We start from the raw sequence: 25,578 nt of genomic DNA, 5'->3' as shown, positions 1-25,578 counted from the left end.
AAAAATTTATTTGGAAGTGGTTGTTAATTCATTGTTGTTGGAAGGACTTTCTTATTTCATTTTTGTCAGCAGGCTTGAGAAAAACCTTATATGTTTGAACATTGTTATACTTGATTGATGTGTATTTGTGAACCTGCATTTTCGGGCACATTCTGTTAAGAGTCTTTTTACTGCAGTGATTTTTAATAATGGCTAAATGTACAATGATTTTGCGTCTTGTCACATCAAGGTATCTCTGGCGCAGCTTCACTTTAAAGAAGATTAATAGGACAAAATATTTCAACAATCTAAAACATCAGCATTAACATCAGACTTTGATCTCTTGAGATTTCAAAGAGCAGGTGCATTCAAGGTCCACCATTCTGCACAAACGGCAATCATCATAATCATCACAATCATTCAGGAAGAAAATCATTGTAAAGCAGGTTGACAGCATGATGAGTAAAGGTTAGAGTAAAACAGGTGATTCTCTTTGATTCTCATCTACAAAACGTTCCTGTTCTCCCCTCAGTACGACTCTGTCCCACTGTGCTGTGTTCATGCATGTGCAGTCAATAGATGTGTCTAGTCACATGGTTTCCGTGGTTTAGCAACTGATTTCAGCTTTTGTAGTTTTCCATTCGGCCTCATTCTGTCGTTGATTACATCTGTTTTGATTAGTCGACTTACAGTAAAGCTGTGGGGGGGAAAGCAAGGCTCATTTATGTGATTGCCAATCATACAATCAGAGCAGCTATTATGAATTATGCTCATTCTACTGCCACTCACCTCCCAGTTGGGTTGATAGGAAAACTTTGTGCTCTGCACAATTAGGCAATAGCTAAACTTTGCACTCTGCACACGTTGTCTCTCCCGCAAGTGAGAGAGACCCCTCTGATTAGCTGTTCAGCTTAGCGAGTCAGTGCACAAGAGGATATTACAGGAAAATTTTAACCCATTATCAGACATACATTACCCATTATCAGATTATAGTTAGAAACACTCTGTTGTGAGTGAGAGTAATGCAACGCTGCCCTGTGCACAGTTTGTACATATGTGGTCCCAGGTCTTCCGCTTTCTCTTCCTCTAACGTGGCTAAGTGCAGCAGTTCTGGCACTATGTAATAGTCGGCGGACTTCTTTGCTGTGTGTTTAAATAATTCTTGTCTGTCCAGACAGAAGGAGACATGAGCTTATGCTGCAGCTGATTTTCTTGCCACCAGTTCAAGGTCTTGTTTCACCAAACATTAGATCGTTTTCTCATTTGCTAAATTTGTTGCATTGTAGTAACCCTTTAATTGTTTCAGTCACAAGTGCACAACAATTGCAGTTTTTGAATTGTATAACTGGTTGTTCTAATATTTTGTGCAACGAATGTATGACAGTGATGGTGGGCTAAATAAAAAATAAATATAAATGAATTAATATAAATAAAACACAATTGTGCTATGTGTGTCTGTAAAAATATATGTGATACGTGAAAAGTGCAACACTTGAATACAAGTAGTTAAACCCAGTTATTAGCCTGGAGGTGTAAAAGGGTTAATTATATTAAACACTACACTTGTAAGCCTCCACATACTTGCAAGAGTTCTGCAGGACTGGCAAATGTATCTGCTCTACAAGCAGCTGTCATTTGTGAAATATGATGGTGCCACCATTTCCAAACAGTTTGTAAGCACTTGCAAATTGCTTTTGTGCATCGCGCCTTTGATCAACTGTTCCATCAGCTATGCACTTTTGGATCTTTAAAATGGATTGAGTTCATCAAGTTGTTTTTTTATTGGGAACAGAAGGTCCATTAATTGAAAATGGCACCACGACGTTCAGTATGGAAAGCATGAGCTTCTGAGTCGAGGCGCTTAGGGTTGTCTTAGTTTAGGTTGGGCAGTGTACAAAGGGCAAAAGCAGATAAGAGAAGCTGGGAAACAGTAAAGCCAACAAAACTTGCATCTCATCATTAAATGATTCCAAGAAATTATAAAATAGGAAGGGGTGCAGGGGGTGTCCTTTATGTGGACACACATTTTTACAAATGTTAGGCTGCAACTAAAAATACAAGAAGCTCCTTAAAGTGCTCACAAAGTGAATGGAAACAAACAGCTTTCTTTTTTGCAGCTTTGTCTCCTCGTACTCTGTATTTTTACTACAGAGTTTACTACAGACCTGCAGGGAAATCTATTGAAATATTGTTCAATCTGTGCAGTTTGAAGAAGTTCTGTCTGTCACTAGAAAAGATATTAGATGCCTGTGTAGTAGATAGCTGTTGAGAAGTGACTGACACGTGTCTGTGTGTGTGTGTGTGTGTGTGTGTGTGTGTGTGTGTGTGTGTGTGTGTGTGTTTAGATTGTGTTGCGATATCACAATAACAAGAAATATGATAAGAATGGTACAAAATCTCTTTGTGCTTCCTATCACAGTACTGTATTTTACATCCAGGTCTGGTTTTGTACAATGTTTCTGTCATTCTGTTTTGTTGTGGAAACCCCTCCTTAGCCAAGAAATTTGTAGTTGTGATATTAACTCTTTTATATTATCTCTTTCAGGTGTTCTGGCACGCTGCTCTATTCATTTAAGATTAAGTGAGTGAAAGTTGTATATTGTATTTCCATAGTATTCTTAAATTCTATTGTTTAAATTAATAAATAAAACGTCTTAAAATGAGTAATTCGATCAGGATGACTCAAACAAATGTAAATGTAGAGTAATAGTTTTTATTGGCATTGCTAAACCTACGCCACCACTGTAGTGGGTCTGCCAGATGATGCTTAATAATAATTTTCATTCCACAAAAAAAAAAAAAAAGGCCAAATCTCAAAACTGAATTAACTTGCTGCAAACTCTATGAAAAGGGAACAGAGCACATGAAATCCTTTTTTGCCCATTTCAATTAAATCCTTGGGGATGGGTAATGAAAACAATTTCAGCAAATCTCGTACGTTCACTTTCTCTGCATGTTGGGCCAGGGGAGTAACTAAGGTGTAACTGTGAAGAAGAAGTTCACGAGTGTGTATCCATGAAGATAAAAAGAGAGTTTAGAAGGTTTTTTTTTTTTTATAGGGAAATAGATTTTCTGTTAATGCAACACACAATAAAGCGTCTATTTCCAGCTATGTCCACCGCCAGGTGACACATGTCGTAGACGTTTAACTAACTCCGTCTTACTGTGTTACAGTAAGTTGACACTCGGTGGACATCTTTTCCTCATGACCCACGCATTTCGTTTTTTTTCTCCTGCAGCAGTAAAAGTGACATGAGACTTACTGCCGGTGCAAAGCCTATTAGTGGGGACTTTGAAGATCTTAATAGTGTAACTTCTGACACACTACAATGGACACACAAAAAATGTCATCCTGCACAAACAATGGCCCATGGAAGTAATTAGCTACCTGCCAGGAATACAGCCCCCTTTCAAATCTGTAAGCGGCTGTTGCTCTTTGCTGCTAATGTTGTTTAGTTTGCTTTTTGCCATTATATGTTTGATTCCCGCAACCTAATTTAATTTCCACTGCTGTAAGCTCCCTAACATTGCTGTCACTTTGCGTGCAAGTGCTGGTGGCAGCAGCTCTGCTAATTTCCCTCTCTGTCCTCTCTGTGGAAGCTTAAACCTTATGTTTTGTGTCTCTGTATCAACTGCTGTGACATGCGCAAGCATCGAGGCAAAAACACACTTACACATTTATGCACACTTCCCAATAGCCAGAGGACAGCCTGGAGCAACTCCAATTAACAGCAGCACTCGCTAAACAAAAATCGCAAACTCCTCTGTTCTGTAGGTTTTGAGGGCTCTTATAAAGAGGCCGCTCAAAAATCTGTCCTTTAGGGGGAATATTTGCCCTAAAGTGATATGGTACAGGACACACACGCATGTAACGGGCACACTCAAACCACACATGCACACTTTGCTACTGGGAAACGCTTGATCAGTACCTTTCCGTTGACTTTTTTTTATCTTTATTATCGCCGTCATCATTCTAACCTCCGCAGTAATGAACATCTTGCCCTGGAGAAACGACACATTGCATGCACACACACAGACACACACACACACACAATGGCACATGTGCAAACATTAACAAACACACACAGAGTCTAATGGAGGGTTGAGTGTGGGTGGATGAGAAGAATGCTGGTAGGGAAGTGATAGAAGGTCGGATATAGAGACGGGAAAGAATGAGGGAAGATTAAGGATGAGAGGCAAGTAAGGGGGTGGAAATCAGCAGTAGAAAGGCAGTTGGGCAGAGGGAGGTACATGGTGTGTTGAGGAAAAGATGAAAGGAGGATTAAAGGAGGGAGAGAGTTAAAGTGGGAGGGCACGAAGGCACTGTAATGATGGGAAGAATGGCAATGGAGTTACGAGAGTATCTGCAGTTAATTCATCTGAATTGGAAAGTAACAGACAGTGAAAGAGGGAGGAAGAAAAAAGAGACAAAAGGAATAGCCTTGAGTGTGATAAGTGATATGCACAATGAATAATGGAACGAGAGAAGGTGCATAAGGAATTGAGATGTGAAAAGATGAGGATGACAAGACAGAGGCGCGGAAAAGATGAGTTGAGTCAGAGTTAATAAAACAGACTGAGGGCATCGCTCATCCCAGTTGTTCTTTAAGAGCACGGAGGAAGATATAAAATTAAGAGAATGCAAAGGGAGGGCTCACACAGAAGAGTTTGTATGAAAAGATTCAAATTAGATTGACCAAAGAGAAGCCGAACAGTTTGACATGAGTGAGAAATTTAATTAGGGTATAGGGCCATTATCAAATGGGAACAGAACTGCAAACAGAGCTGTCAGTTTATTAAGATTTTGACTTGTACAGTCATTTATTTTCTTCTTCTCACAAGTACGAAGTACAATTTTCTCTTTTTGCACCCACACAGACTATTCTATCAGCCATTACCCTATTCTACGATAGTCTGGAAAATCATGTTTTCAAATGAGTCTAATTGGTTAAAGGAATAGTTTGTAGTTCTAGGGAAGCATGTCTGTTCATTTCTGCGTAGCAAAAAGCTGGAGCCAGGTGGCAATCAACTTAATGTGGGTCAGTATAAAGAAAGTGCTTTAATGTGGAAATACAGGGCTAAAAAAAAAAAAAAAAACCATATCCAACAACCTCTCAGTTTGAGCTTTCAGACCACAAGCGTCAGTGAAACATTGTGTAGCCAAAGCCATTATTTCCAAATGGGACAGCAGCTGTGTTTCTCCACTTTCTGTGGCCCAAGGTCGACTGAATTGAGCTGTGGCCCTGAGTTGAGTCGACAGTGTCAGTGAAAGGGGGCAGAATTGTGACTGTGACAGTTTTAATGTTGAGAAGACTTAAGGTTCATTTCTTGCATTTCTGCATTCCTGAAGTTATTCAGCCCTGTTTCTCTCGATCAAAGATTTGAGTAAATTATCTAAAGCGTGGAAGAAATCACAGGATACTGAAAGTGCAGGACACCAATCCAAAAAAAACAATATTGTTATTGTGGGTTCCTGTGGCAAAGTTCCTAGCATTTGTTTTCACAGTGGGTTTGGTACCTACAATTGTGCCTTATCTACTGTATCCAACAACCCATGTTACATCTGTGGCTTTAGATATTGTACAGACGTTCCAGTTTTTTTAAAATCAATCTTATCTTAACCTTGGAGTAAGTTGTACTCGGAGGAAAACATGTTTCTAGGGAACCTATTATGTTGAACATATTTTCCTAAAGTATCAAATGTGGCTTTAATTTCCTCTCACAAAAGGGAAATTCATTTGGAGTGTGAGCACAAAGGATCATTAAAAACAAATGTAAAAAAAAAAAAGAAAGCACAATCACACTGCAGATGTAGTCTACACATGATGAATACTGTACTTATACTGATGGAAAATCACATAAAGTAACTGCACCACTTATTGCAAAAACATAATATACGGCAGCAATCACTTTGCTCCGAAAACAGATATGTCAAAATTAAAACGTACTGCGCGACTCTTCCCCAACGCGCTGTGTTGTTCAAAACTTTTAGCCGTCTTGCTGTCATCAGTATGACATATTGAGGTTGTTTCCTGTTTCCTCACATTCAGTCATGTGATCAACGTGTCACCTCAGATACCGTGTATTTGAATATTCTTTTTCCAAAAACACGGCACCTCATTCTGTGCTTTGTCAAGAGATGCAAATGGTGAAAACAAATGTGAGCACGAGTGTGTGCCAGGCCATGTCTGGTGTTTGTTGTAGGCATATTGTCACAATATTTCCTGGGATTTATTTTAATTTCACATGGGTAATTAGATGATGATCCAGACCTTCACTCATCCGGACGAACATGTTGTCACTAGAATTAGAACTAAAATTTCTGGTGGTAGAGCTGTTTAATAATGAGAATCTCGAAACAGGAAGTCATTAATTTAGTCCTTTGGAGTCTCATTAACAGCCTTATACCCTTGTTCAAGTATACACCCTTTTTTTTTTTCCGTGCTGTTAATATCCAGGACCTCCTCTGGAGTCACTGTGATGTCTCTGTCCTCAGAAAGCAGGATCAGTTCATGCAATTGACTTTCAGATATTGCCCTGTCAAATGGAAACAGAGCAGGCTATGACCTTGTTGGCCCCTGTGTTTGCAGTAATCCCTCTACTGCACAATTATTGCAATAATCAGTTTAGAAAGCTAGAAACAAGTAGTGTTATTCTCCAGAGATAACACCATTTTACTTTTGCTTGAAATAAAAATAAGGCAACAGCTTTGATGGTGCTGGACTAACTCTGTGCATCACTGCATTATTTATTTATATTTATTTATTACCTGTTTGCTGTGCAGAACATTATTTAGATTAATAAATCTAACATGGTTTATTAAAGATGTTAAGGATGCTGTGCCAAATTTGTAATTGTGCTCTCTGTTTCTCTCACACACACACCAGAGACACACATTTCCATTGCACTGCTTTATAACTGCCACAGGTGTAAGTTAAGGAAGAGGAGCTACATTCTTGTCTGTCAGACAGTGAGACAGTGCCCGAAAGCTGCAATCTTCAAGACTTAAAGTGTGACCGTGCCAACTCCTTGAAGCTGAAACAGACAGAGGTTCATTCTGGCACTTTTCCATATGGGTGTCAGAATAGAGCAGCACACGGAGGACAGTATTAATGATGTGCACCTACTGATGCTCATTTACTGGAATAATGAGAATGGATGTTGCCCATTAAATGATGTTACTATGTACAAATCACATCCTTGGAAAAAGAAAAAGGGCAAAAAAAAGAAATCATATTCATCTTTCTAGTTCTATATGTTGTACTGAAAATTAAAATGGTGGTGGTTGGGGGGTGGGAGGGGACGGTGGGTGATTGTTTAATCTCAAAATCCATCCACCTGGCTATGCTCAGTTTTGTTTGAATTTTTGGCAAAAATAAATTATCACAAATCAATGCAATGTGAATATCAAGTCCTGTATGAATTTTTAAGAAAAAGTTTTCCCACCAGGATGACACACAGTATAAAGCTGAACTAAGGGTTCAAGCTCCCTGCTGGTAGAAATACCCCCATGTGGGATCATATGACCTTAAGCAAAATGTGCAGAACTCTACCAGGGCTACCAGGGTCACTGTTAGGGAGGATGACCCTGTGCTACCTGTGGATACACAAACGTAACTCTCGTTTGGGTGGTCGGCGCTGAATTACACACCATTTATGCAGCTCAGGCTTCTGCATCCTGAAGTTGGAATCTAGAAATCTGATAAAAGTGAAAATCCACAGGGACAAGGATTTTATGCAATGTTGAAATAAAAGCATCTCTTTTTGCAACCTCCTCGCCAACTCTTCTTAAATACAATTTTCAGGTGCCCTCTGACCCCATTCTGTTCTATACAACAGAAAAGATTCCAATGAATAACTTGAACTCTACTCTTTTAACAGTGAAATTGACCGGGTGTGACAATACAGATGATTTAATATGTCAGTATTATCAAGACTTTTCTGCTCTCCCATCAGCAGTCAGAGGGTCCCTGCATCAGAGGTGATGGAACAGAAGCACTTAACTTAATTAAGCAGCCTTATCTATGGTCCCTGTGCTCAGTGAAAAAGAGGCCCGTTTGAATTGACGATAGCTACGTAATTACCCTTTATCTCCTCGTAGGGCAGTTAGGAGTTCTTTAATGAAGAGCAGTTTTGTTTAAGAGAGACCTGGAATATAAATGGTGGGTGAAGGCATGTGTCTTTGTGCATGAATGTGTGTGTATGTGTAGGTATAAATGATATGTGTGAATGTTTAAAATTTTAATTATTGCGGTTTGGATATGATCATTGTCCTTCGGCCATGGAATTTTCTGCATCAACCTTCCCACATACGTATAACCAGTCTCTCTCTCTTTTGTCTCTCTCTCTCTCACACACACAAATGCACAAACACGCGCACACACCCACACACACACACACGAACATGCATTTCCAAAGAAATGCTGCACTGTCTCTTGTGTTTTCATTAACCATCTAACAGTGAAGATCACTTACTGCTTGGACCACATGAGCAAAAGATTCAGCCAGTGAGTTGGAAGCAATACTTTTTAAAACATAATCCATTTTTTTGAGGGCCCGCTATGTGGGTGTGTTTCTATGTATGTGCACGTGTGTGTGAGCTGTTTCCTCAGATTTCAAGTGTTTACTCCAATCTTAGGATGGGTGCCACACTCTTCTGTTGGTTTTGTAATACTGTCTTTGGCTCTTGCAACAAGAACAGACTCACACATTTTTAAAAAAATCCTACTTTGTACTCACCAGCTCTGCTCCTTTTAATAAAAAGACAGATTGTGCCCTGACGTAAGTGGCCTGGCAGCAGTTACGTAAGATTTGGCTGTTAGCTGTTGTTAGAATCAGAATCATTATATTTACCAAAAAATAAATAGATGCAGATTTAGACCTGTTGCTTTCAGTGAGGGGATGTGAGTGAAGGTGTGTGTTTCATATGTTTTATTATCAATGGATAATACCACAGTATATTCCAATAACTGCCTGTTGGCCTGTAATGTTGCACAGACACACTTGGACCCCGTGGCATTAAATCACCCTTACATTTTGCCCGCTGCTTTATCTCCAAGGTAGGATGCTGATGACTTGCTGCAGCGCCTCATTTTAATTTTCTTCGCATCGTGTTCTGACATGCATTGTACTTTGTAGGTGTGTATTTCTGAAAGACTGCAGCTGAACAATACATTCATAATAGCTTGTGCATTTGCAGTACATTGTAAAGATGAAGAGATTCGTAAAACTATTGAAATCGGTTGTGTTCGGAGCAACTTGACTGTTGCACTGCTGTTACTTACTGTAGTGCCTTTTCATGCTGAGACATACAGAACTATCGCAGTTTGTGTGTAGTTACACAGAGAATCAATGTAGTAATGCTAAACACACTCCCAGAAAAGCTCTAGGGAAGAAATGTATATTTTTAGAAAAGGAAACTGTCCAAATGGGAAAATGAGTAACAATAAATCAGAGAAAGGGCATGGACAGTACATGCTCAAGTGATCGCTTCATGTATGTTTGCATCTATTAACGTACCTTCTGTGAATACAGAAAGTCAGTTGTCATGTGGATTTATGAGCTTCAACAAACATGCCAATGAACTGTACCACAATCCTGTATATCTTTATTTATATTTTTGTGCCTGTGAAGGGATGTTGAGGATTTGGTTTGATGTAACGACCATTTTGAGTTACTTACTTTAAAGAGGCTAATTACTTTTGTGGGAGCTCACACCACTAATATAGTGAAAACTAAATTCTAAGCAGACCTGTTCATAAGGTCTAATATTTTGCCTTGCAAACACAATACAGATGTAAAATTGTAGCTTATAGAATAATGACAATATAATAATATAATACATTTAGACAATTTACATCTCATGTAAACTTAAACTCGATTAAGCAACAATACAGACTGATGTTCAGAAAAGTTACCCAGCCTGTGTAAAGGGATTCTGACACCACCTGTTGAAGGTGGCCAAAAATGTATTTTTCTCCATTTTGACCTTTCAGAAGAAAAACTATTTTTAAGTTTAGCTCCTGTAAAATTCTTGTGTTGCTAAGCTGTTTTTTTTTTTTTTTTAACTTTAGTTTTTACCTTAATGTAGCACATCAAAAGATGTTTACCATGGAACCCACAGTGTGATTTGATTCGTATACAAAGCCATTGTCGGCTTCTTTGTAAAGTTGAAAAATTAAAATTGAGTTAGTAGGTTAAACTTTACTGGAAGAATTAAACATGTTTATCTTTTGATTCCACTTTTCATTCTTGGTAAATGTCATTCGGAGAAATATGTAGGCAGGCAGCGTTCACACAAAAACATACAGCTGCCTTTTTTTTTTCTTTTCTTTTTTTTTTTTTTTTTTGGGCTGTGGATCGATGTAATAAATATACTGCTGTAGGGGAAAGGGATGGACGAGAGATAAAGAGAGAAGGGGAAAAAAGAGGAAGGAAAGAAAACGGACATAGGAAGAGCTGGACTGGGGACTTAAAAGAGGAAGAGACGTGAAAGAGCCTTTGATCAGCAGCTAGAGATGGAATAAAGTCACCTTTGTTCCATTACCACCCTGTTGCTGTGAAAGTGTGTCTCTACGGGGCTTTGTCTCATGCTGAAAGGCCCAGTGGTACATATACATGCTCAGTCCACTGTTGTTCAAAGACACACTCACCTTGGCTGCTTCATAAAGCCCAGGTGAGTCCGGGCTTTCTATCGGAGCAGGTTTGGGATAGTTCTAGTCCAGAAATGATATGAGGTGAATGTGTGAGGACTCTACAATTGATTATCTCCTTTCTCTGATCATTAAAGAGCATCTCTGCAGAGGATGCTTCTGAACCATCTCACCTTCAGAGATTGTTCAAAAATGTATTTCACAAATTTTTTTTTTTTAGTTATTTTTGGACTCGAGCTTTAACCTCCTCCAGCGCACAAAGCTTTTGTGACAGCATTTCAGGTCGAAGTAGTAATTTAACAAAGCAGCATGTGTATCAACACAGATCGATAACATTCACACTTACTGTCCATATTCCTCAGCTTGTCTGTAATTAGTTTTCTTTCAGTGCTCTCCCTACTGTCTTTCTTGTGATACAGTCCCTTTTTTGCTCAGACACCAAAATTACTGGCTGCTCTACACTATATTTGTTCTTTGACACATCGTTTGAACAGCAGCCATTTAATTTCTAACACATGTGAACAAAAAAAAAAGAAATTAAAAAATCAAACTTTGTCTGCCAGGCATGAGGAGAGTCTCACCAGAGAAGAAGACCAACAACTGGCGATGTCTAGGAATTGCATGATGAGGACTAAATGGGTGGCAGTTCTGCTCGGTCAGATCAGTGCACAGAATCCCTACAGTGTTAAATAGGAAGCATCCAGGGATCTTACCCGAGCAGTGGATTACTCAATCACAAATGAGCTGGGGAAGAAACTTGCAGTGGATTGTGGGTACTCATGATAATGTATTGTAACTGTTGGGGAAAATAAGCCCATTTTCTCCTCAAACAACCTGATAGTGGAGAGAAACTGTGCAGTTATGTGGAGGACAATGCTGGATCTTCTCTTGTTCCGTTGCTAAGCTCCTTCTCAATAAGAGCTTATGTTTTGCCTCCTAAATCATCTGTTCGCCAATGGTTTGTACAGATCCAGAAAGTATAAAGGTTCCACTTTGGTTCAGACTGAAGTGCCATAACAACTATCGGGTGGATTTTCATGAGATTTTGATAAGGCTCAGGATCCCAAGAGGATGAAGTGTACAAACTTTGCTGATCCCTTGATTTTGGCTTTATATCCGTCGCATTATTTTGTAGTTTGGAGTAAAATGTCTTTCCAGCTCTTGAATTGCTTATCATGCAGACATTGCACAAACAATGCATAAACACATCCCCAACCTTTCATCTAAAACAGTCCGAAGCAGCCTCATAATTCCACCCTGTCTCCTAAATATTAAGTCTCTATACAAAACAGAACTGCAACATTTTGTAGGGAAATTAGGAAATTAGGTTTTCTATATATAGGAAAACTTATATCTAGAAACTAAGAATATGTTGACAGTTACATAAATAACAAGTTGCAAATACATTGACACAAAACAATCATATACTTAATGGTGCCTTCTGGGTGTGAGGGTATATTCAAAAAGTATGTTGCACTAGAACAACGATTAGATAATTGTGTTTGCAGTTTAGCTGCATATAAATGTAATTTTTAGAAGTCAGCGTTTGGACAAACTGCTCTAACACTGGTTTGCAAGCACTTGGGCTCGGCAGTGAATGATCTGCAATCAAAAAGCCTGCATGAGAATCAAGGGGGTAAAATGTTATAGAATGTGGTAATAGTAAAAATTGAAAATGCATTATTGCTACTTTGTTGAGTGAGAATGTTGGACTTGGTTATGAAGAAATAGTGCCGGTCTGCAGCGTTATAGCTGAAAGGCAGTGAATTTGTATGCTGTGATGAATCAGCTAATAAGAGATCGATAGCTCTTGACAGCAGCTCTACAAATCACAAGGGAACTCCACATACTCCACCTGTTTTTGTTTTAGCTGAACTTTTTAATGTTTCAGCGGGGATCCACACACAAGGTATGACACAGTGCCTCCTGCTAAAGTAACACAAAAAATGGGCTGTGTTCGTGACAAAGACATGCTCATGCACAGCACACACATTTAAATCATCATCTCCCCTGTCCACACACACACACATTTGGAATTAATCACCTTTAAATCATATCCACAAATCCCATTTCCTACAAAAAACAGGCTCAACCACTTGCATTTCATGACTGTTTATCTACACAGACACAAAGGCATAATTAAAGAAACCTAGCAGGATTTCTCTTGGCCGTCTCATTTGCAATCTCGCTTGTCTCCCTAACAACCTTTCTTCTCTCTCCCGCTCTCTCTTGCACGTGTATCTCCCTCCAGTTGTGATTTCCTCCTCCAGCCGCTTTTCTCCTTCAGACTCCCAAAATCCTTAACTGAGGGCTGTCATCTTTTATGCTCTATTAAAAGTATGAGACACCACATAAAAATCCATGGAAAAACATACAGTTAATCCTACTCTGTCTGTCTCTCCTCTGTTTAAGTTTGTATTTACAGGTGTGTGTGTGTGTCAACAGAGGGCAATGCTACAAAAACTGAAGATTGAAAAGGGGATGATGTAAACTAATCTGTCAGCAGGCTTCCTTTCCCTGGGGGCAAGAAGTTCATTTCACAGATACACAAACTAAACACACATAGAAACGAAGCTTTTTATTACTTCAAACAGAATATAGCTTAATAGCTAAATGGAAAAAACATAGCCCGTGTGCATGTGTGCATGTGAGAACAAACATAACAGGCTTATGTTCTTAAAAATACATCTTGATAAAATATTAACAAGAATAGGACTTCTTAATAGTACTATTCGTCAGGGTGGTTTTCCCGGTTTTCACTGGGGACAAAGAAGAAAAACAGAAGGAAAAAAAAATCATGATTGACCTTGAGAATATACACAGTAGTGTAGAACAGTAATTTATGTCTTTCTGCATTTTCCTCACTGTGACTTGAGATTCTTATATTTAATTTTTTTTAAAAGATTGAAGTTGTAGAAGTCTTTTTCTCACGTTAATTGCAACATGGGGTCCAATAGAAACAAAATGTGAACACGTCTTTCACATCTCAATCATCATTAAGGATATTGATGTGCACACATTTAACCTTTTTACCTTTTACTGATTTTGAGTCGAGTTTCTGGCCGCCTGATGAATGAAAGCCCAATATTTACGCTTACTTTTAGCTATGTTTTTGGCCCCTACCAACTTCTCCTCTTCAGCTGCTAAATGTTCCAACATGTTCGCCAGGGGCAACTTAATTTGTCTGCTAGCTGTTTAGTGCTGGGAACTTAGTGATCAGTATGTTTATCAGCACATTTCAGGCCAGGAAATTGGAAGCCAGACAAAAGCTGAAGTCAGCTGCAGATGTTGTAGGACCATCACTCTGAGCGGCCCCTTTTACAATGTAACATTTATGTAGATGTTTCATAAAGGCTACTTAATGTGCTGTTATAAATATACAATACAAAAATACGTTTATCTACTGAAAATGTGCTCGCTGAAAAAAACTGATAATGAATGAAAAATTAGCTTCGCTGACACATTTTTATTCCTTTTGCCTTCCCTATCTGCTCTCACAGTACAATATCTTTTGAAAGCAACCACAGCGTAATAAAACCTTTCTTAATGTTAATGTTCAATCACTAAGAACAGATACATTAACAATTATATTTCCCTTAAGAACATATTTTGTAAAACCATTAGCACTGTAGAAATGTAATTTCTGGGAGTTGGGGTTGTTTGTGGCCCTACATTGTGAACCAGCAACAACCAAGAAGCAAATTACAGAAACACTGTGACGAGAATTACAACCTATTAGTGTATATCATTGGATTATAATGTACATCATGCCAAAGACAATATTTTTTCATGCTCACAATCCAGCTAGAATGACTATTGTCACCGCCACCTTGCCTCCTCACAATGTTACGTAAACACAGGTTTAAATCACTTTTGTTCCTTCCTTCCAGTGTCAGTGGCTCTTAATCCTGAGCCCCGTTCCATTTATCATCCAAACATGCCCTCCATCATTTCCCCTCAGTACTTTCTAATGCATACACTAGGACCATACATCACACCCTGATGCAAGGCAGAGATGTGGGGTCTAGAGGCAGAGGAGAAGGCTTTGAAACACAATGCAGTTGCCTTGACGCTGGCCTAATGATCAGGCATAATAAATTCTAAGTGGCCTGTGAGTAATGAACAAATGCAGAAAAGGCTCAATAGCTAAATGCTTAATATGCTTAAATATTATGTGTTACTTAAACGACTTTTTTATTCTGCTGTCACGGTGCGCCGCAGAAAATATGATGACAATGAACTGTGATCTATGGATTGGTGACAAATCAAAAGGTTAACTTGAATAAATGAGTGTGTTTTCGTGCAGGTGCAGGACATTTTAATGCCGTGGTTTGGGTTCACTTATCAGCTACGAAGGAATGGTCACCAACAATCACTAAAAAAGGATCAGAGTCATCAAGTGTGATGAAGCACTTCAGTTATGTTCCAGGAGGTTAAAGTCCACGGGGCACAAGGGGAGAAGAAATGTTGTTATGAAAATGATGTGAATCATTTAATTGTCAGGGTACTTTGTTGACCAAGAGCACTGACAATTGATCTCCATTTCCCCAGTATAAGTCTATAAACCTGAATGTGTACTAGCTGCTCAGCACCGAACTACAGGCAAACGCAGGTACACTTTATATGTAGTAATTTTCATGACACACACCACAGAGCAACACACACCAAAAGCAGCTTTGATTTGAGTTCAGTTTGTTTGACACAATCAGAAAGACGACTGACGACTGAGTGTAAATGACAGCACAACTACAGTGAGTTCCAATGCTTGTTCCTATCGTGATCTTTTATGTGAATACAATGGTCCTAATGAAGGAGTTCAGGTGCACTGACCTCATACTACTGTCAAAAGAATAAAACAAAATGATCACTACGAACATCTCAGAGATACATATAAAAATAAAAATGACTCAGATGTTTTATAAGCCATGATTCTACTTTATTTCTAAAACTGTGGATTATTATTTCATTGTATTTAATATGCAACTGCAACTTGTTCCAGTGATCATTGTTGGGTTCTTGCACAACACTTCAACACAAGGACTTGGGGAACTGGTCCTGCAGTTAGTGGATGATCCCTCTGCCTCCTGATCCACAGCTAACCCCATAAGACACTGGCTGGTTAAACTAGCTCCGCCCATTTGGACACCAAAAGCAGAGCTAAAAAAAAATGTGTGATTAGTCTCTAGGAATGATTACAACGCTCCTTAAGTGCCGGTTGTATATTTAAATAACTGGGGTGGTGCTACTATATGACAAGTGGCCAACGGAAAGTTATTGCAGTTTCATCAGGTAAATATTTGAGCTGATTCTCGCTTGAGTTTTACAGTCTCTTGTAACTACTAATTTATGCCGTTTTTTTTGGCGGTGAGGAGATTGTATAGCAGTCAGTAAAGATGTAAATAGTGTTTCATTTTCTGTGCTGGTAAAGTCACCATGTATGCTTGACTGGCAGCTTTTGAGATCTTTATCTCTGTTGTTTTGGATCTGAGCCTTTGGTTGCACAACACACTACAGAGTGACACACAATGCACAAGAAGACATGCAGGGAAAATGCACACAGCCTTTTATGCATCAAACAGTTTGACATGTCATAGTATGAAAAGCTCAGCCGTTGATGATAACATTAACAATAGCTCCATTCCATTCAAGTGTGCCAGTGAGCCCTGAACAATATCAGCCCCCTGAAACTGAAGCAACTAAATAGAAATTAGTCATGTAATTGATGTCATTATTTATACCTGTGCTATTCCTGCTCTAACAATGTCCTCTGTGTGGCAAAACAGCGTCAGTTATTACTGCAAGTATTCTATTGAGAGGAAGTGAACATGTTGAGGTTAAGCTACAAGTTAAATGAGTTGCAGGTCCTTTCCATATCTCTTTTTGTTTTCTTCTTCTATCAACAATTTAACTCCATCCCAGGTGTAAATGAGTGCCTGATTATGCGTCTAGAAAGGAAATCAGTGGAGTCTTTGTTCCTCGATGTTGTAAGATTAGCCTGCAACCTGTCTGAGGAGAAAGAGAAAGAGGCATGTTGAATGCAAAAGCAAGTATAAGGAGGATAAAAGGGAGCCAATGATGTATAATAAGAATGTGTTTTCAACTGAATTGATTATTAAGTGCAGCTGAGACCACTCACACTCACACTCACGCAGACACACAGACACAATGAATTACACACATGCCACTTTCCAGCTGCATGTTAAACCTAAATGCTTGTAAAAAGCAAAACCAATCAAATCTCCTCCTGGGTGAGAGGGCAGGTGTTCAGCTGTGGTTGGCAGCTAATTTGGATTTGTCTACTTGTGCATACTGTGTGTGTGTGGGTTTGTGTGTGTGCACGCGCGTTTGTGTGTGTGTGTGTGTTTGTGTTTGTGTGTGTGTTAGAGAGAGAGTGGGAAAGAGAAAGTAATAAAGTGTGGTGAATCCAGCTGTCAGATAGCTATCCCACACATGGTGATCTCTCATCAGGTCAGGTCATCCGCCGAGCATGGACTCTGATTGGTTCCTGTGACCTGGTTCAGGGGTGGTAACCCAACACATAGACTTGTTGGCAGTTTTCTGTCCCAATATTATGATTAATACAAGAACACATGCTCTCTCTCTCTCTGTGAAACCAGAATTTCAGACAGTATTTGTGTATTTTATTTCTTTGTTTTTTTTTTTTTGAGTAGACAAATTAGCCCCACATCCCTGTTCCATTCCACTGAGCTGGATGGAGGGTGAGCTGGCCTGAGGGGGGCAGTGTGGCTCTGTGGGCCAATGGGAGACAAGCGATAGAGAAGATAAGATATGACTATTTCCTAACCTTGTAGCTTTCACCCCTTTTCTTTCAGCTTTGCACACTATCTTTTGCCATGTTTCATAGACATGCCGGTCCTTAGAAATAGGACCCATGTGTCACCATCTCATCTTCTTATTCCCTTTGTTGCCTTCTTCAAGGTCTCATAAGCTCTTATCTTTGACTACCTTGAAAGGGAATAGATCTTAAATACAGTTTGCAATCAAGTTTTGTTGGTCAAGAATAAAAAGTAATAAAGGTTGTGTTCAGTTTATAGATACACAGTGGTTAAACGAAAGAAGGAAAGAAGGTGTGTGTGTTTGTGTGTTCGGGGTATTTTTTGATTTAACCTTTATTTTACCATGAAACACCTCATTGAGATTAAAAATCTCTTTGTCCAGAGTGTCCTGGCCAAGATATGTTAGTGGGATTGCTGTGATGTGGATGTACGATAGATGTGCACATAGAAAACATGTTAGGGTGTGCACGGACCAGTGACCAGCTCAGCCATGTGCACGAGTATACAGTGTAAATACAGTATGTGCGTGTCAGTGGGTGTCTGTAACCCTGAAGTCATGCTTACATTGCACTTTTTCTATCGTAACACACACTCACTACATGCAGAGTTAGTGTTAATGCATGCGTGTTAAAGGAACACTTTTTGTTTATTTTGCATATTAATTTTTACCGGAGAGTTAAATGAGCAGAGCAGAATCAGTCATCTATCATGTCAGATACCTCGATCATGAATATTAAGGTTAGCTTAGCTCAAACACTTAAAACCTGGGGGAAAGGCTGGTTTGGTTCTGTCCCACAGAAGCAAAGATTCCCCACTCCACTGTGTGAGGGCTGACGGCGCTGCTCTCACAAATTACTCTTTCTAGGGTGGGATGTCTGCAATTCACCATTTTACAGACCGTTATTTCCTGAATGATTTCTTGGCCAGGTGACTTCTTAGAGTCTACGCTGGCTGCCTGGCAACAAGCTCAAAGCCCCCCAAAAAATTGTCCAGCACAGAAATACTTTGATCTTTTTTTTTTGAACACATAGTGTAAGTTTTCGTATGCATAACACAAACACACTGTATAATGTGCTGTAGATACATTTTGAAACCATTTGACGTTGCTGACCTACCTGTTTCCCCTTGTTTCCAGTCTTTGTGCTGGGTTAAGCTACAGTAACTGACAGCTTTTCTTAGCTTCATTCGGGTATTTACTGTCCAGACATCAGAGTTGTCTATGACAGAAAATGACCAAGAGTGTTTCTTCTTTTAACGGGCTCCTGACAAACACACATTGCCTATTCTTCCAAGACTCTTTGGACCCTATCATATGTGTAGACTTTGTTATGAGATTTATTATAAGGAACATTTTTGGCTTTAGGAATTTTTGACAACTTCATTATGTTTGTGGAACCATGTCTCTCTTTCTAATTTTCATCTTGTTTATAAGCTCATACAGAAATAGTTGTTCTCATTATTGTTCACTTTGTATATAAAGTTTATAATAATACTATTAGGTCCAGGTCGGTAAATCATGTCTGTACGACTCTCGCCAACAATCTCTGGACGCTGGACGCTGTCGGGTTCAGTTAACATTCAAATATACATATTGATTATTTGTAAAACTTGATAGTGGAGAGCTCTAATTTGTGCAGCAGTATATTTACGGGAGCCAAACAAAAATTTTAGCAATACAATGATCCAGTCTAATGAAAGCCTGCCCTGCACAGTGATTAACACTAAGCAAATTAATCGCTCTGAAACTGATGGGCCCGGATCAGCTATTAAAGGTCAGGACACCGAGGAGCATCTGTCTGATCCAAGGTATCTTTGGTATGAATTCAAAATCCTTCTGCTGTTAAAAACAAGGAAACGGTGCTGATCCAACTTCAGGTTTCTCCTCATCAATAGTCGTGCACAAGAAAATGTATTTCTGATACAAGGAGACATTTTGTCTTACTTACTGCTTACTTGTCATTGTTATGTGCTCCACTTAGAACTGTGTCTTGCAGTATTGAATTTCTATTCCAGGGTGTTTTTGATGTGCATTTCTCTGCAAAGCAAGCACCCTACAGAGACGATAAAGTCAGTAAAAGTATTTTTAAATCACCAGTGGAATGCTTAGTTGTCAGTTCTGATGCCTCCCATACTCCACGTTGCATCATTTTCATTAAGGATGTGGCTGTCACTGCGTACACATGTGCAATATGCCATCCTGTTATTTCTGTTATAAAATTATGTGATCACGTTAGCCAACTGGATCTGAGATGCACTGAAAGAGCATGTAATGAAAGGCAAGACATATAGAGGGAAAAATGAAGAGTTTCAGTGTGTCTTTCCCACAGGGAGGAGAAAACTTAGATGTGGAATTGGTCGAAAATAAGAAAAGTGTTTGGAGGACGGCGAGTAAAGGGCAGTGTGGGGGAGAGGTAGAAAGAGAGAGAAAGCTGGACGCAATAGAGGGAAAAAAATCAAAGACCATGCTGTGTTTCCCTAAGGGTATGGCATCACTTTTCTCTAAGATCACTGTAACACCATCCACACCCTGAGGAAGAGTCGGCTGTGAGTGCCTGTGGGCGACCCGGTGTGTAAGAACACAGGCTCTTACAGGCCTATGTTTACAAGCACAGGCATGTACATCAACACTAATTAAGTGTCTATGTTTTTGGGATATCTGCTTTGAGTTCTATTTGTGCTCCCCTTATGTTTGCTTTCCTTTTATGTGTGTCCACTCGGTCTCCTCCTCCTCCACAGTGTGAAGCTGGGTAATTGTATGTGATTACAGGTGCACCGGTAGGAGCTTCAGAGTGTGATCCCAAATGTCGGCACCGTGGCTCTCTGAGACCAGCTGCGAGGTCCTGCAGACAAACCAAGACACATGAGGAGTTTGCCAGCGTGAGCCGAGGCGAAGCTCCATATTAACTGTCCATTTTGTTGCCACAGAGATGACGCACGGCAGGAGCAAAGAGATCAAGCATGCACATGCACAAAGAAAGTGAAACAAAAACAAAAAAAAAATATCATAGACCCACACACTCGTCCACAAGTACACAGCATGAGCCTTTTATTTTGTATTTCTCTCTGCACCCTTTCCACCCAGTCCACATGATGACCCTCGAAATTGTTGGTTATATTTTCCCTTTTCTGACTTCAATAGGCTTGCTCTCTCTGCTTTCTCACTTACTTTTCTTCATTCTCCTTCCATAAAAGAGCCCTGAAAGCCTAGACTGTGATTTTCACACCCTTTTCTATCTGCTTGACTCACTAAAAAGTGATCCCTCTCTACGGCGATCCTTCCTTTCTCCCACCGGTGTTACACTTATCCCCCTATCCCTCCCTGTCTCTTTGAGCCCGCTACAGGTGTGACCTAACGCCTTACAGTTCCCCCTTCATTTCCTTACTCGCTCCCTTTTTTTCACATGAAAGGCTTTTTAGCTCCAGGAGGCAGCTCGGATAACAGGTGGAGCCACTGGTTTTGAGGGGGATCAAGTTTCCATTTACCTGAAATGCAAGAATGCAGCATCACCCTGAGCTACAATGAAACCAAACAATAAGCCACACAATTGCACACACACAGAAACACACACAAAGAGACAAACAAGCCCTCCACTGAAGCCATTGTTAGTGTATTTGATTAGAAAAGTGGACTTCAATTCATTCTCCTTATTAGCTTTTAATGTTGTCTCTTCCTTTGTAATTATTTTCTCCCAAATGTAAAGAAAACAAGTCAAGGCAGATAAAGAAGTCAAGGTAGTGACAGAACATTTTCCGTGTGAGCGCTGGAAAGAGAGGGGTAGTTCAGGGACTCTGGACACACTGTTGATCCGTCTCGTTGTCTCGTTGCCCAACTCAACAAAGCAGCAGTTATTGAGAGAGTGCCCCCCTGATGACCCTGTGCACTGAATGCACTTTCACACTCACAATTAGACACCATGTAACTTCAGCCGGTGAAATGGGTTAAGAGACTGTTGCTAAGCAGTGGCTGTTTGTAAGATGTGTTTGGCTGACAGATGAAATTGTCTAACAAGTCAATTGGGTAGTGAGTAGCTTAACCAGAATATATGCAATGCCGATGTAGAAGTCTGGATCATGCTGCCAAGTATGTGCTCTTTGCTTGGCTGAAGAAAGAATTCAAAATACTGTAAAGCTGCCCCAAGCTCAGAGAGTGGTCATTTTTGGATGTAAATGGTAAATTCTAGTTGGACTGGTGGAGCTATAATTAGGGATAATGTCTGAAATACTGTATCAATATTGGTATTGAAATGAATATAACTTGCAAGTGAGTCCAGCCACAGCTTCACAAGATAGGATTTAGAACATAGCTCCAAAAAAAGCTATTGTAGAAGTTGCATACTATAATTTTAGCAGTGTACTGATAACTAGCGGCATCCCAAATTGAAAAAGAAAATCATTGTATTGCGCGTCTGTTTCTCTACCCAACAGAGGGCATGATATTAACGGAGGTACTCGGGTTGGGTGTAGCACACATGCTGTGGTGAAGCTTGATTCATATCCAGCAGACTGCAGCAATTACGTGATGATGGTGAAAAAGCAGTTTACAAAATACAACACCTATTGTGCTGATGGGAACAGGAGTTCTGAAAGCAACAAGCATAAGCAATTGATGCTGCTAGTCAGTGTCCCACAGCTCTGCTTTAAAATCTCAGTTTCTCTCTGTCTGCAGCCACTTTCCAATTGTGTGCATCCTCCCAGCACTCCACTCTCTATGACAGGTCAGTTAATATTGACATTATTTTCTTCCACCGCTATGACAGCTCGAGCTGCAGGAAGCCACTCATTAGCTCTGCATGTGCTTGTATGTGTACTCATAGGTTCCGGAGTGTGTCTGTGTGTGTGTGTGTGCGCACGCACAGCTGTGTTGATTGCTAGGATGGAAGTCATTAGCCTAGTCAAACAGGTGTTAAAGAGACAGGGGACAATCCCAATGTTTGCCTTGGAGAGAATAACAGAGATTGGTATCATCGTTCAACCCGACGATGGAGCCCTCTGTGGAGGTCATCTCATCGCTGCATTGTGAGTGTGTTGATCAGCGAGTGGGAGAACAGCGTGGGTGTGTTTTACAAAGGGTGGATAGGTGAGAGCGGCACCACACAGAGAGGGAAACGGTTTAGTTGAGCAGATGTAGCAAGTTGTGTTGAGATACACGGCCATGCATGTCAGGTTGGATATCCATTGGAAGTGAATCATAAATACTGTGTACGCAAATTTGTGTGTGTTTGTAATTATATGTCTCACTCTGGGTGAGAAGCCAAAGCAGGATGCTTTGGTGATAGAGAGCAATAGATGGATTGAGGATAGAGGTAATTGTACTGGATACACAGGTAATTGGAAGCTAAATTGGCTTCAGAATTAGAACCTGTGAGCACTCAGTCAGTGTGTGTTTTGGAACCTGATAACCTGCTGTGTGTGTTTGTGTGTGTATGGTGGTCACATTTCTGCTGGGCGACAGAAGGAGAAATCTTATGACCAGAATGACTAATAAGAACTGGACACGTTACAAAATAAATCCAATAATCTCGTGTAAAATTAATGCTTGGACAAAATTATTGCAAGCCGCTCTGGGTTTCATCTCAAAACAGTTAGTTTTATTAAATCCGGCATTTATTGGAATTTATTTTGCATCAACTCTTTGTGGATACTTTTGAGTTTTCTAAGGGAGATGTGTATAGCTAAGGATTTTATTGGAACGTGGAGGTTCAGTGTTGAATATTGTAAGTTCAAGGTTCACTTACTAGGTTTTTCCACAGCTTTAGGACATATATTCCCTGAACAGGGGTTTGGGGCACAGTGGAAAGCTTTAGTGAAACAGTTTGTTTTGTCACTACCAAGAATTTCTTTCTTTGCTTGTAATTTTTAATCACGTTATGTCTGAATTTAGTTAGTGTTATAATTCTAAATGCATTTGCAAAACATTTCTAATCTAAAATGTATTACCAAGATTTCAATTTAAGAAAAATATGTAAAACTGGGTAAGAAGTTGACCGAAGTGAAACAACTCCATTTACACTGAGCTTTGTTTCATTTTCAGTAATGTTTTAACATTTAGGTGCAACTTCTAGATCACAGCCTCTCCAGATGATGCTCCAATGTGCAAATTCTGCAGAGAGTGCTAATAAGATGACACCGTTATGTTTTTTAAAAGTATGTAAATTTAACATAATAAAATTCATGGCATCAATGAATGCAGATATTAGACTGATAAATGATAATGTTTTTATGTTTTTATTGTAACATTGTGTTGTCTACTTTGCACTGTTTTTGCCTTTTTAAGTTGAGTATATGTATAAAGGCTTATAGGCTTAACTGTTAAATGCTGGTTTTACTGTGCTTACATGTAATTTTGCATATAGTACCGTAAAACTAAACTTAAATGATCTAGTTATAATTAATGTTTAATCAAATGTCTTAAAACACAAAGAGCACAGTGAATATTTAGTGAGCAGCTATCTCACCACACAGAAATAATAGGATGTACACTTTCCTGTAATACTCGATCACCTTAAAATATTTATATCGTGTTCATTAACACTAGACATGAATTGTGGCTTAAGCTGCCGGGCATTATCGATATACCGTATTTTATCTGTATAACAGAGCAGAATAACAAACTTTTCTTAAAAGCATTATTTTTTACAGGGTCATCATCGAATAAAATCTGGCCTGATACACCAGAGGGTATAATATAGGCCATTCCTTACCTTAGACATTTTCCTTTAGGATTTTTCAGCCTTTTTACGATTTATGATTTAGGTAGGTTCTGGACAATATTTCCCCCTTGAGCTAAGTGTGTTAAAAGGCAGCTTACAATTATTCATATAATATTACTGCAATATGACCTGGCTCCAATGGAATGGGACAGACACTGGAGGAAATTAAATGAGACAGCTTGATTAGAAACGTGGGTTCTGGGAAAAATAGTGCTGAGACTGGAACACAAATCCTAAACAGTTAAAAGAAAGTGTAAGCAGAGGTCAGAGGTGACCGGGAGAGCCTTTGTATTTACAGCATAGTCATATATTTAGTTTAAAAAATACCTTGCTCAAGCTCAAGGGCACCACACAAAGTGGGACAGAAGGCTGATTTCTGTATTTTCTTTAAAAATCGTGGCCGACAACAAATAAAAGTAACTTAGAAAAAACAAAAAAAAACAAAAACCAGAGCTGTGTCTGAGCAAGCTTGAAGGTTGTGAAAATGGTGATTGTATCATAGCAACTGGCAGACGTCCAAAGTTTAGGAGCAGTCTGTCACTGTCTTCAAACACGTTGCTGCTTGCCTGGTGTGAAGATAGGTGGAGATGGGTGACTGAGGGGGGGGCGACAAGGAGTGCCGAGATACAAAGGTGCAAAGCCCACAGGGTGGGCAGAGGGGTGGAGCAGGTCAGGCAGGGGTGCAGAATTTTTAGCGGTTGCTGTGAGGAGAACAGAATCTCTGAGGAAATGTGGAGTTTTACAAGGGAGCTGTCATAGAGTTTGGGCTTTGTGCAGCCAAGCAAAATAGGATGTCTGACAAAGAAAGCAATTAAAGGCCTTGCTGGTGCCGCTACATCGCGTTCTCTATTACATTTATCAGCTTAGTTTCTTAGGTATGTGCTGGGCCACCACAAGCTAACAGAACAGCTTCCCTGCTCTCTGCAAGTCTCAGAAACACTTGTAGATAGATGAACACCATTGTTCCATAGATGAGGTCCCCTAGTGTAGATCAGGTCAGGTGGAGCCACTTTTTTACAGTATTAACAGAAAAGGCTGTGATTACTCTAGAATAGCAGTTTTCAAGCGATGGCATGATTAATTGTACGCTTGGAACAGGAATGACCAATAAGCAAAAAAGAAAAAACAAAAAGGAAACAAAGTACCTTTTCATCAAGCATTTTATGAGATCAAACTATTTCCATTATATGCATTTCCATGAGGCAAGTGTTGGACATCTGTTACATATCCAGATTATTAACACAAACATATTTAAAATTAGCCCAATTTTTAACCGCTGAATCGTTAAACTTATGTTTACTCATTAATGCAGCAATAATTACAGTACATCAATAATGCTAAGAAAAACTGTTGTAGACACTTCTCATCTTATGCACTATGTACAAAAAGCACCATTTCTGGAATTGTGTCAGACAAAACTAAAATATTTCTTCTCACTTT

Source organism: Channa argus, chromosome 3 (assembly GCF_033026475.1).
Source record: "Channa argus isolate prfri chromosome 3, Channa argus male v1.0, whole genome shotgun sequence".
NCBI classification, from domain to species: Eukaryota; Metazoa; Chordata; class Actinopteri; order Anabantiformes; family Channidae; genus Channa; species Channa argus.
The sequence above is the reverse complement of the archived record's forward strand: the minus strand, read 5'-3'. Positions refer to the sequence as shown.